Raw genomic sequence first — 12,819 nt, forward strand, 5'->3', positions numbered from 1 at the left:
TATAGCAATCAAAATATCTATTACACATATGACCATACATAAACAGCAGAAAACAGCACATATCGATGTATTATGATATCATAACAACTCATAATTTCATATACAAATAAAGAGATGTGGTACATGTATGATTGCTAATGAGACAACTGTCAACCAAAATTCAAGTGAAATGCATATGGATAAAAGTAATTATAAGAAACCGTGGAACTTCAACGCCATGGAAATTTGAAGCAATTCAATTGAGAACATTATTATAAGTTCTAACAACTTTCAAAAATATGAAAAAACTAAGAAAAAAGTTTGATATTCCACAACAATTGTGAATTTGACGAAATTAGAATACTGTTTGTAAAATGTTTTAAAGGTATAAAAAAAAACCGGAATATATTATTTTGTTTTGTTCAATCATTGATGAAAGTGAAATAGTGGATTAATTATTCGCTTTTAGCAGCCAGTATTATAATGGTTCAATTTTAACAAAATAAGCTAACAAATATTGATAATGAATTATTCACTTGCAAGTGAAGTGTGACGTCCATTTATATATATATGAATACATTTGTGTTAAGGAGGCTCGCGGGTATAAATCGTTTTTTCTAATATAGGATTTCCCTATATGTTTTCATAAATGAACTTAATAGAAAAATGAAATAAAAACATTCATTTAGGCTTACAATCTGCCTCCGGAAGAAGCATACACTTTTGTTAATGTCCTTTTTTCTGTTGAACTAATAGGAGAAATAGAGGTAATATCGTAATAAAAAAAGAACCAAGTTACAGAAATCGACTAAATTTTACAATTATTTAGTTTAATATGTACAGCTTATTTGGAAACAATAATAAAAAATATAGATCACCGATGAATTGAAAAAAAAATCTATTTTAATGCCAAAAATGGCATTGCTGCATCAAAGGGAGATAATTTGGAGCTTTTTCAATGATATAAACATTTTAAAAGTCATCTGGGGCCAAACCAAAACGATTTTTTGGGTTGATTTTTGCACCATATCATAAAGTTATAACTAAAAGTGTAAAAAATAAAATGTGCTATGAAAAAACAAAATTTAATGTTAAAGTTTTCGCTGAAAATCACAAATTGAAAAAAAATTAGTTGTTTAGGTATTTTTTGGTCTAAGGCATAGTACCCGGTCCGAGTACACAGTTATCGTCCTTTGACACGAATATAGTCCTTAATGTGGACAGTGTGTTACTTGCCAATTTTTGTTATACCCCTTCCAAATTTAATTCTCCATGTTTTATGCCTCATATAGTAAGTTGGGGGGTGAAATGACACTGTAAAAAAATTTGGGTCATAAATATTTAGGTAAAGTAGTGATTAGGTCCAGCTGAAAAAGGTCAAAAATTAGCACTTCGGAAGCTGTCAAAAGATTTCAAGACCCCCTTAACACAAAATTGTCCATATTTTGAGTTAGAGCTGATGAAGTTTTCTATAATTTTGATATAATTTGTCCCAAAAGTAGTACAACACACTGTAAAAATGTTATTGAGAAAGCGCAGGTGGGATTTCTTTTATTTACATTTATTGTCTTAAAGAAATGCACTACGAAATAACTGTGTACTCGGACCACCCATGACATATAAAACATGGGTTATATAACTATACGCTAGTTACGAGATATAAAAAAAAATCAAATTATGTTTTTTTTGTGTTTGTTGACTCAAAGTTAAATATAAAAAAGAAGATGTGGTATGATTGCCAATGAGGCAACTATCCACAAAAGACCAAAATGACACAAACATTAACAACTATAGGTCACCGTACGGCCTTCAACAATGAGCAAAGCCCATACCGCATAGTCAGCTATAAAAGGCCCCGATGAGACAATGTAAAACAATTCAAACGAGATAACTTACGGCCTTATTTAGGTAAAAAAATGAACGAAAAACAGATATGTAACACATAAACAAACGACAACCACTAAATTACAGGCTCCTTAATTAATTGGGACAGGCACATACTTAAATAATGTGACGGGGTTAAACCTGTTAGCGGGATCCCTCCCCCCTAATCTGGGACGGTGGTATAAAAATCAGTTGAAAAAGGCTTAACTCATCAGATATACAAATAAATACAAGAGGACGTGGCCGGGTACTTATACATCCCGACACAAAAAGACACTATGAACAGATCTGAGAGTACTCGCAGTTATCTGACAGCTAGTTCAAAGCCATTAACAACTAATAAAAAAATCATGCCTCTAAGACTAAAATAGTTTGGTTCAATATTTTCAAATTAAGCTTACAGACATTAAAGATGAGTTATTCACTTACAAGTTAATAATTCGACCACATTGAATTCGTATTCATGTGAATTTCAATTCAACCGTTTAGCTAGAGATGGACAATTGTCCTTGTAGAGCTTTGTTAGAGGAAAAGAATGTAAACATTGAAAGTGAAACAAAGGTTACTCATTTGATTGAATGATTCGATCCATATAAAAACATTCTTACACAGGTAAAATCGACGATAAACGATGTTTAATCTATAATAGCCTAATTGCACGAGTTGCTAAATATATTTATATCTATACTTATGTTTATATCGTTTATATGGCCATCGGAGGTGTGCAGGGGTCAACTCAAAAGTTAATTACATGGCGTTTAGACTAGTATACATACGGAACGAAGAAGCATATTATAGAGCTCATGACCTGTAATCTGATTATTTAATAGTCTGGGTAAATGTTTTACATGGTCATAAATCAAATATGAGAATTTGAGTCAAATCGGTGAACATGAGTTTAACAGCTATTGTCCCTATAATAACGAAAGCAGTCCTTTTAATTCAATTACTGTTTTTGCAGGGGTATCATTTGCGCCAACTTTTGTTTTCCATATGTATCTATTGCGCCAATATCCTGAACTCATTTGCGCCAATTTAGGTGTACACCATGATGAGCATCCGGAGAGAAATGACTTGAAATGCATTAGACAGTCCATGTACAAAGAGAGGAGAAGATTTATTGCTTTGTTATGAGATGAATATTATGCATGGTGTTGGTTCGTATTTGATAAGTTTTTGTCGTGTGTTTCATTTAACACAATGTGCAGATGATGTAACGAAGACCGGAATACTAGTATAAGTTTAAATATTTTCAAAAGCACCAACTGACATCGCCTCTTAATAATACAATTAGATGAACTCTTAGAAGCCAGGTCGAACTTTATCTTTTGTAAATAGCTAACTTATAAGATAGTAACTAAGTATCTGAATACATAAAACGTCCATTAAGAATACTATAAGTAAAAAATCTAGAACAATTTTAAAAAGCAAGTGCAATTTATTTATCTGTAACTAGGGAGAAAACTTAATAGTTCAAAAAAAGATTATTTCATTTAATAAGATTATGTTTTAATTCTAAGTCACCAATATTAGTATACATCAATCTTGAACTTATCGCTAAGTATGTTTAATTCACCAAATAATGAAACCATTAGTATGTAATTTCGTTACGGCCATGCGGGTTTAATGTTAAGATTAACATTCTCCTCATAAAATATGATGTGCGAGTCTCTTTTTAGCGGTATTTTTCACAAACATTTAGTCTAAGCAGCATGGAATTGTTTTTATAATGTGCACTTCTTTATAGTCAGCTAATAAAATTATCTGAAATACAATAGTATCTGAGAATGTGAAATATATTTTAACACTGAATCATAGAAACTGATGAAAGAGGAAAGGAGACGAGAATTTATAAAAAAAATATGTTTGGCCTAAGTATCAATTTTCCTCGAATTAGCCATTATTAGGTCGCATCAAATTATAATCCATAAGCCGAGAAAGTTAATGCTGAATTCTGTGTCTTTATTAATTTAATTTTCTCCGTTTCTTACAAGAGATTCACAAAAGTGTAGACTGGTGTACATTAGTATACAACTTTAAATTTATCGAAGCATAATTATTCAAGATTGTTGTTTTTTTTATCTATAAAATCTGTCATTTTCCTTCTTTCTAACCTCAAAGGTAGTTATCAAAATTGTCGTTTTAAAGTGATTATGGGGAAAATGACAAAAATATAGAACTAGACAACGGTAATGTAGCGAGACACGTTTAGTACGCAAAAACATAGCCTGATTAACCGGAACCCCATCAAACGACTTGGGGCGCGCGTTTTTTTTTATATTTTTTCACGAATAAAATTAAACGACAAAGAAACGTAGAAAAGGTAGCTTCTATGTACGTAAGGAACGAGTATCAAACAAACGCAAGCTTTGAAATATTTAATAAATATGGCGACAGTCACACACATTATTTTTTATATAATCCATGTTCTGCAATATACAAATTGAAAATTTATATCAGGAAAATGTAATTCATCTATTCTGTCATGATTAAAATTTAGACTGTAAATGAGGAATGTGTAAAAGAGTCAACAACCCTACAAAAGAGCAATAACAAACCCAAGTCACAATTTGGTCTTCAACGCACCATGAAAAGATTTTTTTACGCAATGAAAAGACGTATATATGTAGGACTCAAATCTATGGCGGTTTCCAAATCTATGGCAGATTCCTATTCTATTGCAAACGTGACGATACAAAAGTCAAACACATCAAATCTAAGGCAAATTTTTGTTTTTCCCCAAATCAATGGCAGATTTAAAACATAAAGCCACAATTGAATAACGCCATATTATATCGTCGCCGCCGCTAACGATGGCAAAACCCCTAGATTTTGTTACCATCCCAGATGAAGATATGTCCCTCGACAACAATTTGAGGAAGGTTTACAGGAAGAAGTGACCTAGCTATTATCCGGAAGAGGGACAAAATGTGTTGTACCGTCCGAACCCCGTGATCAACAATGGCACCTCTTTTCAGTACATGATAATTTTAGAAAAAGTTTAACAGTGTTCGGCTGGCAAAGTTTTTAAAGTGAAAGAAAAAAATACCAGATACCAATTTGATTAAAATCGTCTCCGAATAAAAAAAAATGTTTCAACAATGAAATAAATATTATTTGAAAACTAAAACTGTTCACTTTTATTTATCATTTTTGTTTTTTAAAAAAAACTTCCGTTTTGTTTGTCAAGGGACTTACTAGTTGGATTAATGTTTATTTTTACAGAACACACCATTTTAATCTCGAAGTCTGTATTAAAGGTAAATGAATTCATCATTTACGAATTGTTCACGATTTGACAATAAAATGTTTATTTTACAAAGGTTTAAAGACCTCTTACCGTTGTCGTACTAATCAACTTTATGGAACGCCACGACTGCCTTATGTTAATAATCAGCATTATACGCAGTGTTCACAGCATTATATGAAGTGATCACAGCATTATATGTAGTGCTCACAACATTATATGAAGTGATCACAGCATTATGTGCAGTGCTCACAGCATTATATGCAGTGTTCACAGCATTATATGCAGTGTTCACAACATTATATGAAGTGCTCACAACATTATATTAAGTGCTCACAACATTATATTGGTGCTCACAACATTATATTTAGTGTTCACAACATTATACGTTTTTTGTTGTATGATGAGATTGATGTATGATGAGATTTATGAATGATGAGATCATTCGGTAAACTTCGTTTTTTAGCGGAAATTACCGAATCCATAATTGGTAAATTACGGTAATGCCTGGGCAAACAAATTTAAAAAGTTATTAAAATCATGTTATCATAAGGTAGCATACATTATTTAAAACTGATTGAAATAAGTAAGGAAAAGATGAAACTGAGAGGTGAATGATTGAAGTAGTTCTGTTCGTCGTAAGAAATACGAATTGCAAAATGTAAGTTAAATAATAAAAAGTTTATTTAATGAAATATCGTAGGAAAATTTGTATGATATATTCTCGAGTTCATTTCCTACTGAAGAAATTTAGCAAGGTGCCACTTTATAGTCCGTACTCAGTTTTAAAAAGCTTAATTACCTTTTAAATAAAACAGTCAGCTTTCTACAACACATAGGTGCCATATTACGCTAGCTTATATATGTCATGATAGAGTCATTTTTGGCATCGATTTTCAGAATTTGGCATTTTTACATGAATAAGTATCTAACAGATATTGAAAATGCAGTTTAAAGCATTTCACTGTAGGTGTTAAACATAACTTTACATCAATTATTCCATTTTTTTACAAGCTTTTTAGCACGGCAAGTACTAAGATTGTCTTCTAAATATGATCAGCAGTCTTATATAGAAATTTAAACTTTCATAGAAAAATTTACCCTTTCAAGACCCTGTTTAACATTTTCATTTAAAATTATCATCTCTTATGAAAATTGAGTTTGAAGGGATGAATAAAACGTTTACTACGTTTGTTCGTCAGTTTGCACGGTACATATATATATTCTTTATCTACGTATTCTTTAAGAACTTAAATAGTTCTCGTTTAACTTTTTTTTTTTTTATCTCATTGTTTGTATTGTATTATGAAAAAAATTATTGATGTTGTAATGTTTATGCCCTTTGGGGCCCATAATTGGAAATAAAATATATCTTATCTTATCTTATCTTATCTTATCTATATAAAAGTGGTATGCTTGTCAATGAAACAACTTTCCACTAGAGACAAAATGACATCACAGAAATTTTAAACAGCTAAACGGCCACAGTACGACCTTCATCAATGAGGAAAGCCCATACCGGATAGTCAGCTATAGAAGGCCCCGAAATGATAAACTACAAATATTCCTAATTTATGTACAAACAAACGATCGAAAAACTAACATGTATATAACACATTAATGAACAAACGACAACCACTGAAATAAAGGCTCCTCCTGACTTGGGACGGCCACATATATGCAAAATGTGGCGGGTTTTAACATGTTAGCGGGATGTTGGTATCCTCCCTCTAACCTGGGACAGTGGCGTCACAGAACAACATAAGAACGAACTATGAAAATCAGTTGTAAAAGGCTTGTTAGTTTTCTCGTTTGAATTGTTTTACATGGTCGTATCGGGGCCTTTTATAGCTGACTATGTGGTATGGGCTTTGCTCATTGTTGAAGGCCGTACGGTGACCTATAGTTGTTAATGTTTGTGTCATTTTGGTATTTTGTGGATAGTTGTCTCATTGGCAATCATACCACATCTTCTTTTTTATATTAACTCATTAGATGGGTACAAATATAAATACATATGATCTAACAAGAAAATAGAGTGAACGTGCATGTGGGCGGGTACTTGTATATCCCAACAATAAAAAGACACTATAAGTACTGATCTGAGAGTATATATAACTATTATAGTACCATGCTGTTGATTAAAAATAACATCACTCCAGACCCTTTTGTTTTCCACATAATTAATATTGCCAATAATCTGAGACTACTATAACACAGTGTTATAGTATAGTCTCAGCAATAATTAAGAAGTTCCGGATCGAATCGATACCAATAATATATTCACCTGTTAACTATTACATTATCTGTACGTTCCGCACCTGACAGGAGTACCACGAAACGCTGTATTTAAGATTTTGCTATATACACGGGTCGTAATCACAGGGTTGAAACTACTTAATTCAATCATTGTCACATTGTTCCCGATTGTAGTACTTTAATCAGTATGCCTTTCTAAGATGGCAATACGAATAATAAAAATCTGGACTTTAAATAAGGCGTATAGGTACAGCATGTACAGTTTTCAATTTGTTAGACGTAAAACAGCGAATCAAAGATTCAATTTTATTCATAACTCATAAAGGACAAAACTGTTGATTAAAAAATACTCCTTTCCAGAGACTTTTGTTTTCCAAACAAAATCAATAACACCAATATTAAATTGACAAGTTCCAGGTCGACGGGTTCAAACAGAAAGATGTTAAAAGCAGAGAAAACTTCATCTTATAATCGGCATGACTTTATCAGATGACAATACCAATACTAAAATAAAGCGTATGCATAGTTATATTCTTTAATTCAGTCACAGACCCGCGATATCACGAATGTGTTCTAGTAAATATATATATGTTACAGGCATTTTCTAAATTTAGGCATTTTGTAAAATGACTGAATTTTCAGGCATTTTCTAAAATGCCTAAAGTTGACAGGCATTTTACAAAATGCCTAAAAAAACCTAGTCATTTTGTAAAATGCCTGAAATTTATAATCAAAATTTCACAAATTGCCTGGTCTGTTTCAGGCAAATTGTGTAATATGAAATACATGAAAGAGATGATAGAAATATAGTGTAAAGCTACAAAAAAGTGTTGAGTAAAATAAAGTTAAGATTATTCTTTAAAAATATAGCCTGCAGGTTAAGTTTTCATGTTTTACTAGTTTTTAATGTCTATAATTAGAAACTCCATAGAGAAACAACTATGAGTTTGAACTAACTCTGTTGTTCATAAATGATCTTCTTTCACTATGCCTATGGAAGAAGGGCATTTTGTTCTTACACCTGAACAAAGATTTACAAACCAACTAATTGAAAATGTTGATTCCTGTCAGAAAAGTGTTATATGGAACAGAGAAAACTATGAAACTATTTTGAACAAATTTAAGATTAGTAAAAGGACATTCCTCGGATTATTATCATATGCAAAAACTAAGTGCATTTCTTCTGTTGAGCTATAACTTATTTAAAAGTTTTCAAAACAAGTCAATTATGTGGACTCTTTGGAGCCAGGAGTCCGTTTCACAAAAAAACCTTAGTAATAAGATCGGTCGTAAGTATACTGGATTGCTCATAACTTGCGATCAATCTTACTCGTAATGTTTTTGTGTTTTGTGAAACTACAAATGTACTCCTGAATTGCTCATCTTGCAAAATATTGAAAATAAAAATATGATGCACCCAAGTAATATTTTAACAATTGGTGAAGTCAAAACAAGGACATAATCACATAAAAAATGAGTTAACAACTTCTTTTACCATTAAGTTGTCTCACAGACCTATTGAATATGCATGACATATTTGCCACTGGAAATTTAGCATGCACCATTTCATTAAACTGTAAATTAAAGATGGGATACAAGGTGGACTTTACACCAGGAATCAGTTTGAACTGTCTGGTTATTGTTGTTCAATCCTGCAATTTTGATAATAAAATATCCTTTAGAAAAGCTTTCAGTAAGGTTTCTTTGCGTGATGGTCAGTGTTACACAAAATGTGGCTGTAGTGCTAGTGGTAAGACTAGATGTAACACTAAGAGTTGTCTTTGCAAAAAATCAGGACAAATATGTAACAGTCGCTGTCACCCAAACATTACAAGTAGCAACAAATAAAAGTCATCTTCGGTGTTTATGTAAATGATTTAATTACAATTATAAAACTGCAACTGTTTAAAATGCATGCTATATTTAATGATAGAAAAGAATCATCTATTTGAAATTTCAAGTCGTTGAATATTGAGAGCATTCCATTCAGTTTCTTATCTTTTAGGCATTTTGTAAAATGCCTTACATTTTTTTCAGGCATTTTATAAAATGCCTGAAAAAAATAGTCAATTTGTAAAATGCCTAAATCATGCAGGCATTTTACAAAATGCCTAAAAATTTCAGTCATTTTACAAAATGCCTAAATTTAGAAAATGCCTGTAACATATACATATTAAGTTGTGAATATGGTGAAACTAATCCTCAAAATAAGTTTAAAATGCCCTGCATGGTGTGGAATAAACTTGGGTTAAATTGATCATACTTCTTAATTTACTTATTTCAATCCGTTTTAAATATTGTATACTGCCTTAATGATCACATATATAATAATAACTGTTTAAATTTGTTTGCTGGGCATTAATTTACCGTAATTTACCAATCATGTTTTCGGTAATTTCCGCTAAAAAACGAAGTTTACCGAATGATCTCATCATTCACAAATCTCATCATACATCAATCTCATCATACAACAAAAAACGTATAATGTTGTGAACACTTAATATAATGTTGTGAGCACTTAATATAATGTTGTGAGCACTTAATATAATGTTGTGAGCACTTAATATAATGTTGTGAGCACTTCATATAATGTTGTGAACACTGCGTATAATGCTGATTATTAACATAAGGCAGTCGTGGCGTTCCATACAACTTCATTAGTCGTATATGTACTGCATTGTTTTCCATTTGCACAACATCTGCCATAGATTTGGAAACAACAAATATCCACAAAAGATTAGGAAACAACAAAACTTAGCATAGATTACGATCGTAAAAAAAATACAATTGTCAGATTTTGGATGGCATGACGTCACATTTACCATAGATTAGGGATCTGCCGCAGATTTGGAACCCGCCATATATTTGGGTCCTTCATATATAACAAATGAAACCATGTGGAAACGTCGCTCTCAGGTGCATTGTAAATCTGTTGTTTAATTTTTATGTTTATTTTTATTATTGCAAACCTAATTGCATCTTTCCATAGATTAACCTGATATTTACCTGTCCATATGTCCCATTGAACAAATACAACAGGTATTGTTCTCTGTTAAGTTTATTCACTGGGACATTTAAATTTCTTCTATTAAAGAGAAATCTATCACTCATTAATTAATTTAAGAAACAAAGAAAAATCAACTATTCTGAATGAGAAATTTTATACAGAGACAATAGATATTAAACTGTTAATTCTAGCACATCCGTACAAGGACAGTTATCAAATCAAATCAAATCAAATCAAATATGTTTATTTCCTAATCAAAGGGCCCTTATAGGCATATGAATTACAAACAAAATGGATAATAGACAAAACATAAATTAAAATACATATTTAGAAACAATATGAAATTTAAACATTATAATATGATTTATATATAAAACAAAACAATAGTACATATATATACGACATTGTCAGTTCAGCAAAAGAAAGATAACTGTTCCCCAAATATTATCATTAAAACCTGTATTAATTCACTTGACAGTATTATTTCTCACTTCTAAGTTTGAAGTTAAAAATTTGCATAATTTTTTAATAAAATTATCATTATCATTTGTCATAATCCATATAAATAGGTTTTGCGAATTAAGTATTCTTAGTTTTGGATATTCCATAAATAAATCATCAAGTAAAATGGTTCTTGAAGTTACATATAGAGGACATTGCAATAAAAAATGGTGTTCATCCTCAGTCACATTCAAATTACAATATTGACAAAGTCTTTCACATCGTGGAATTCTCTCTAATTTACCTGACATATTTACCCTGCGTTCATGACGACCAGTTTCAACTCTTAATTTGTGATTACTTAACCTAAATTTAGTAAGAATTCGACAATTGCCATTATTTATAGAGGATAGATAGGTTTCTTTACCAAATGAAAATTTAAATTTGAAATAAGTACTCAATTTACCTTTATCCTGTAAATAAGAATCTCTGATTACTTTCCAAGTCTCAAGAAAACTGTTTCGGAGACATTGTTTAAGAGGATATCTTCCTAGTTCTGTAAGAACTCCTATATTAGTGCACAATTTAGTAACTCCAAGGATATATTTACAAAATGTATGGTGAAGTTTTTCAGACTCCCAATCCTTAAATATATCAAAGAGAGATGATGATTTTCTCTTAGGGGTTATATTAATAGTGCCCCAGTTTTCACAACCATATAAAATAATAGGTTTAATACAATGATCAAATAAATGAAGAAAAGTACCAATACTAGGTTTTGAGGATTTCAAGTCCCTATAGAGCTTAAAACAGGCTTTAAGACTTTTTTGGTAAAGTTGTTTTCTAGCCTCAGTAAATTTACCAGTGTTTTGAATTATAAGACCCAAGTATTTATACTGCTTTACACAGTCTATTTTTTCCTCCCCTATATGGAAGTCATCTTTTATCAAATGTCCATTATTATTAAATATAATTATTTTGTTTTTTTGGGAGTTGACTTCAAGACACCATTCATTACAATAGTTATATAAAATATCAAGTTTGTCTTGAAGCCCTGCTCTAGATTCTGAAAAAATGACCAGGTCATCAGCATATAGGAGACATGGTATCTTTTCGTTATTTAAACAAACTGATTCTGACTTTTCCAGCAAAATTTTTGGAAGTTCATTTATGAAAAATTTAAATAAATTTGGACTTAAAACGTCCCCCTGCCTTACACCAACCCCTGATACAAAGAACTCTGTCATTTTATCATTTATTTTTACACATAATCTGTCTTTGGTATACATAGATTTTAATATTCTATAAAAATAATTATTTATATTACAAAGTTGTAGTTTATACATAATACCAATGTGTATGACTTTATCGAAAGCTTTTCGAAAATCGACTAAACATGCGAATATTTTTTTATTTCCAGTCTTTAAATATTTTTCAATGATACATCTTAATACAAAAATATGGTCAGAGGTACGTGCTTTTTTGGAGAACCCTATCTGGGTTTCATGAATTATATTATTTTCATCTAAGAAAAGGTCAAATCTGTTATTTAAAATAATATTAAATAGTTTTCCGATACTATTGTTTATAGCAATTCCCCTGTAATTTTCAGGTTTTTTTCTATCATCGGCTTTGAATATTGGACAAATAAAACTCTTTGACCATTCAATTGGGTATATACCAGAGGTGAAAACTGCATTAAAAAGTTTTAGTAAAATTGTGTTAATAAAAGATTGAGATGCCTTAAGCATCTCATTGCTTATATTATCTAATCCAGGACTTTTGTCTGATTTAAGCTTTTTAAATGCTTTATTTAGTTCAGCTTCTGATATCTTGTTATCTAAAAGTGTGAAGCTGGTTATATTACTTTCTAGTAACTTTAATTTCTCTTCAATCTTTTTTATTTGATCATGTTTGTCTATTGGAATAGATGCTAAAGAAGCAAAATATTTGTACCAGGTTTCACCATCAATATTTTTTTCTGGCTTATCCGTGTTCTCAT

The sequence above is a fragment of the Mytilus trossulus genome, chromosome 4 (genome assembly GCF_036588685.1).
Source record: "Mytilus trossulus isolate FHL-02 chromosome 4, PNRI_Mtr1.1.1.hap1, whole genome shotgun sequence".
Classification (NCBI taxonomy): domain Eukaryota; kingdom Metazoa; phylum Mollusca; class Bivalvia; order Mytilida; family Mytilidae; genus Mytilus; species Mytilus trossulus.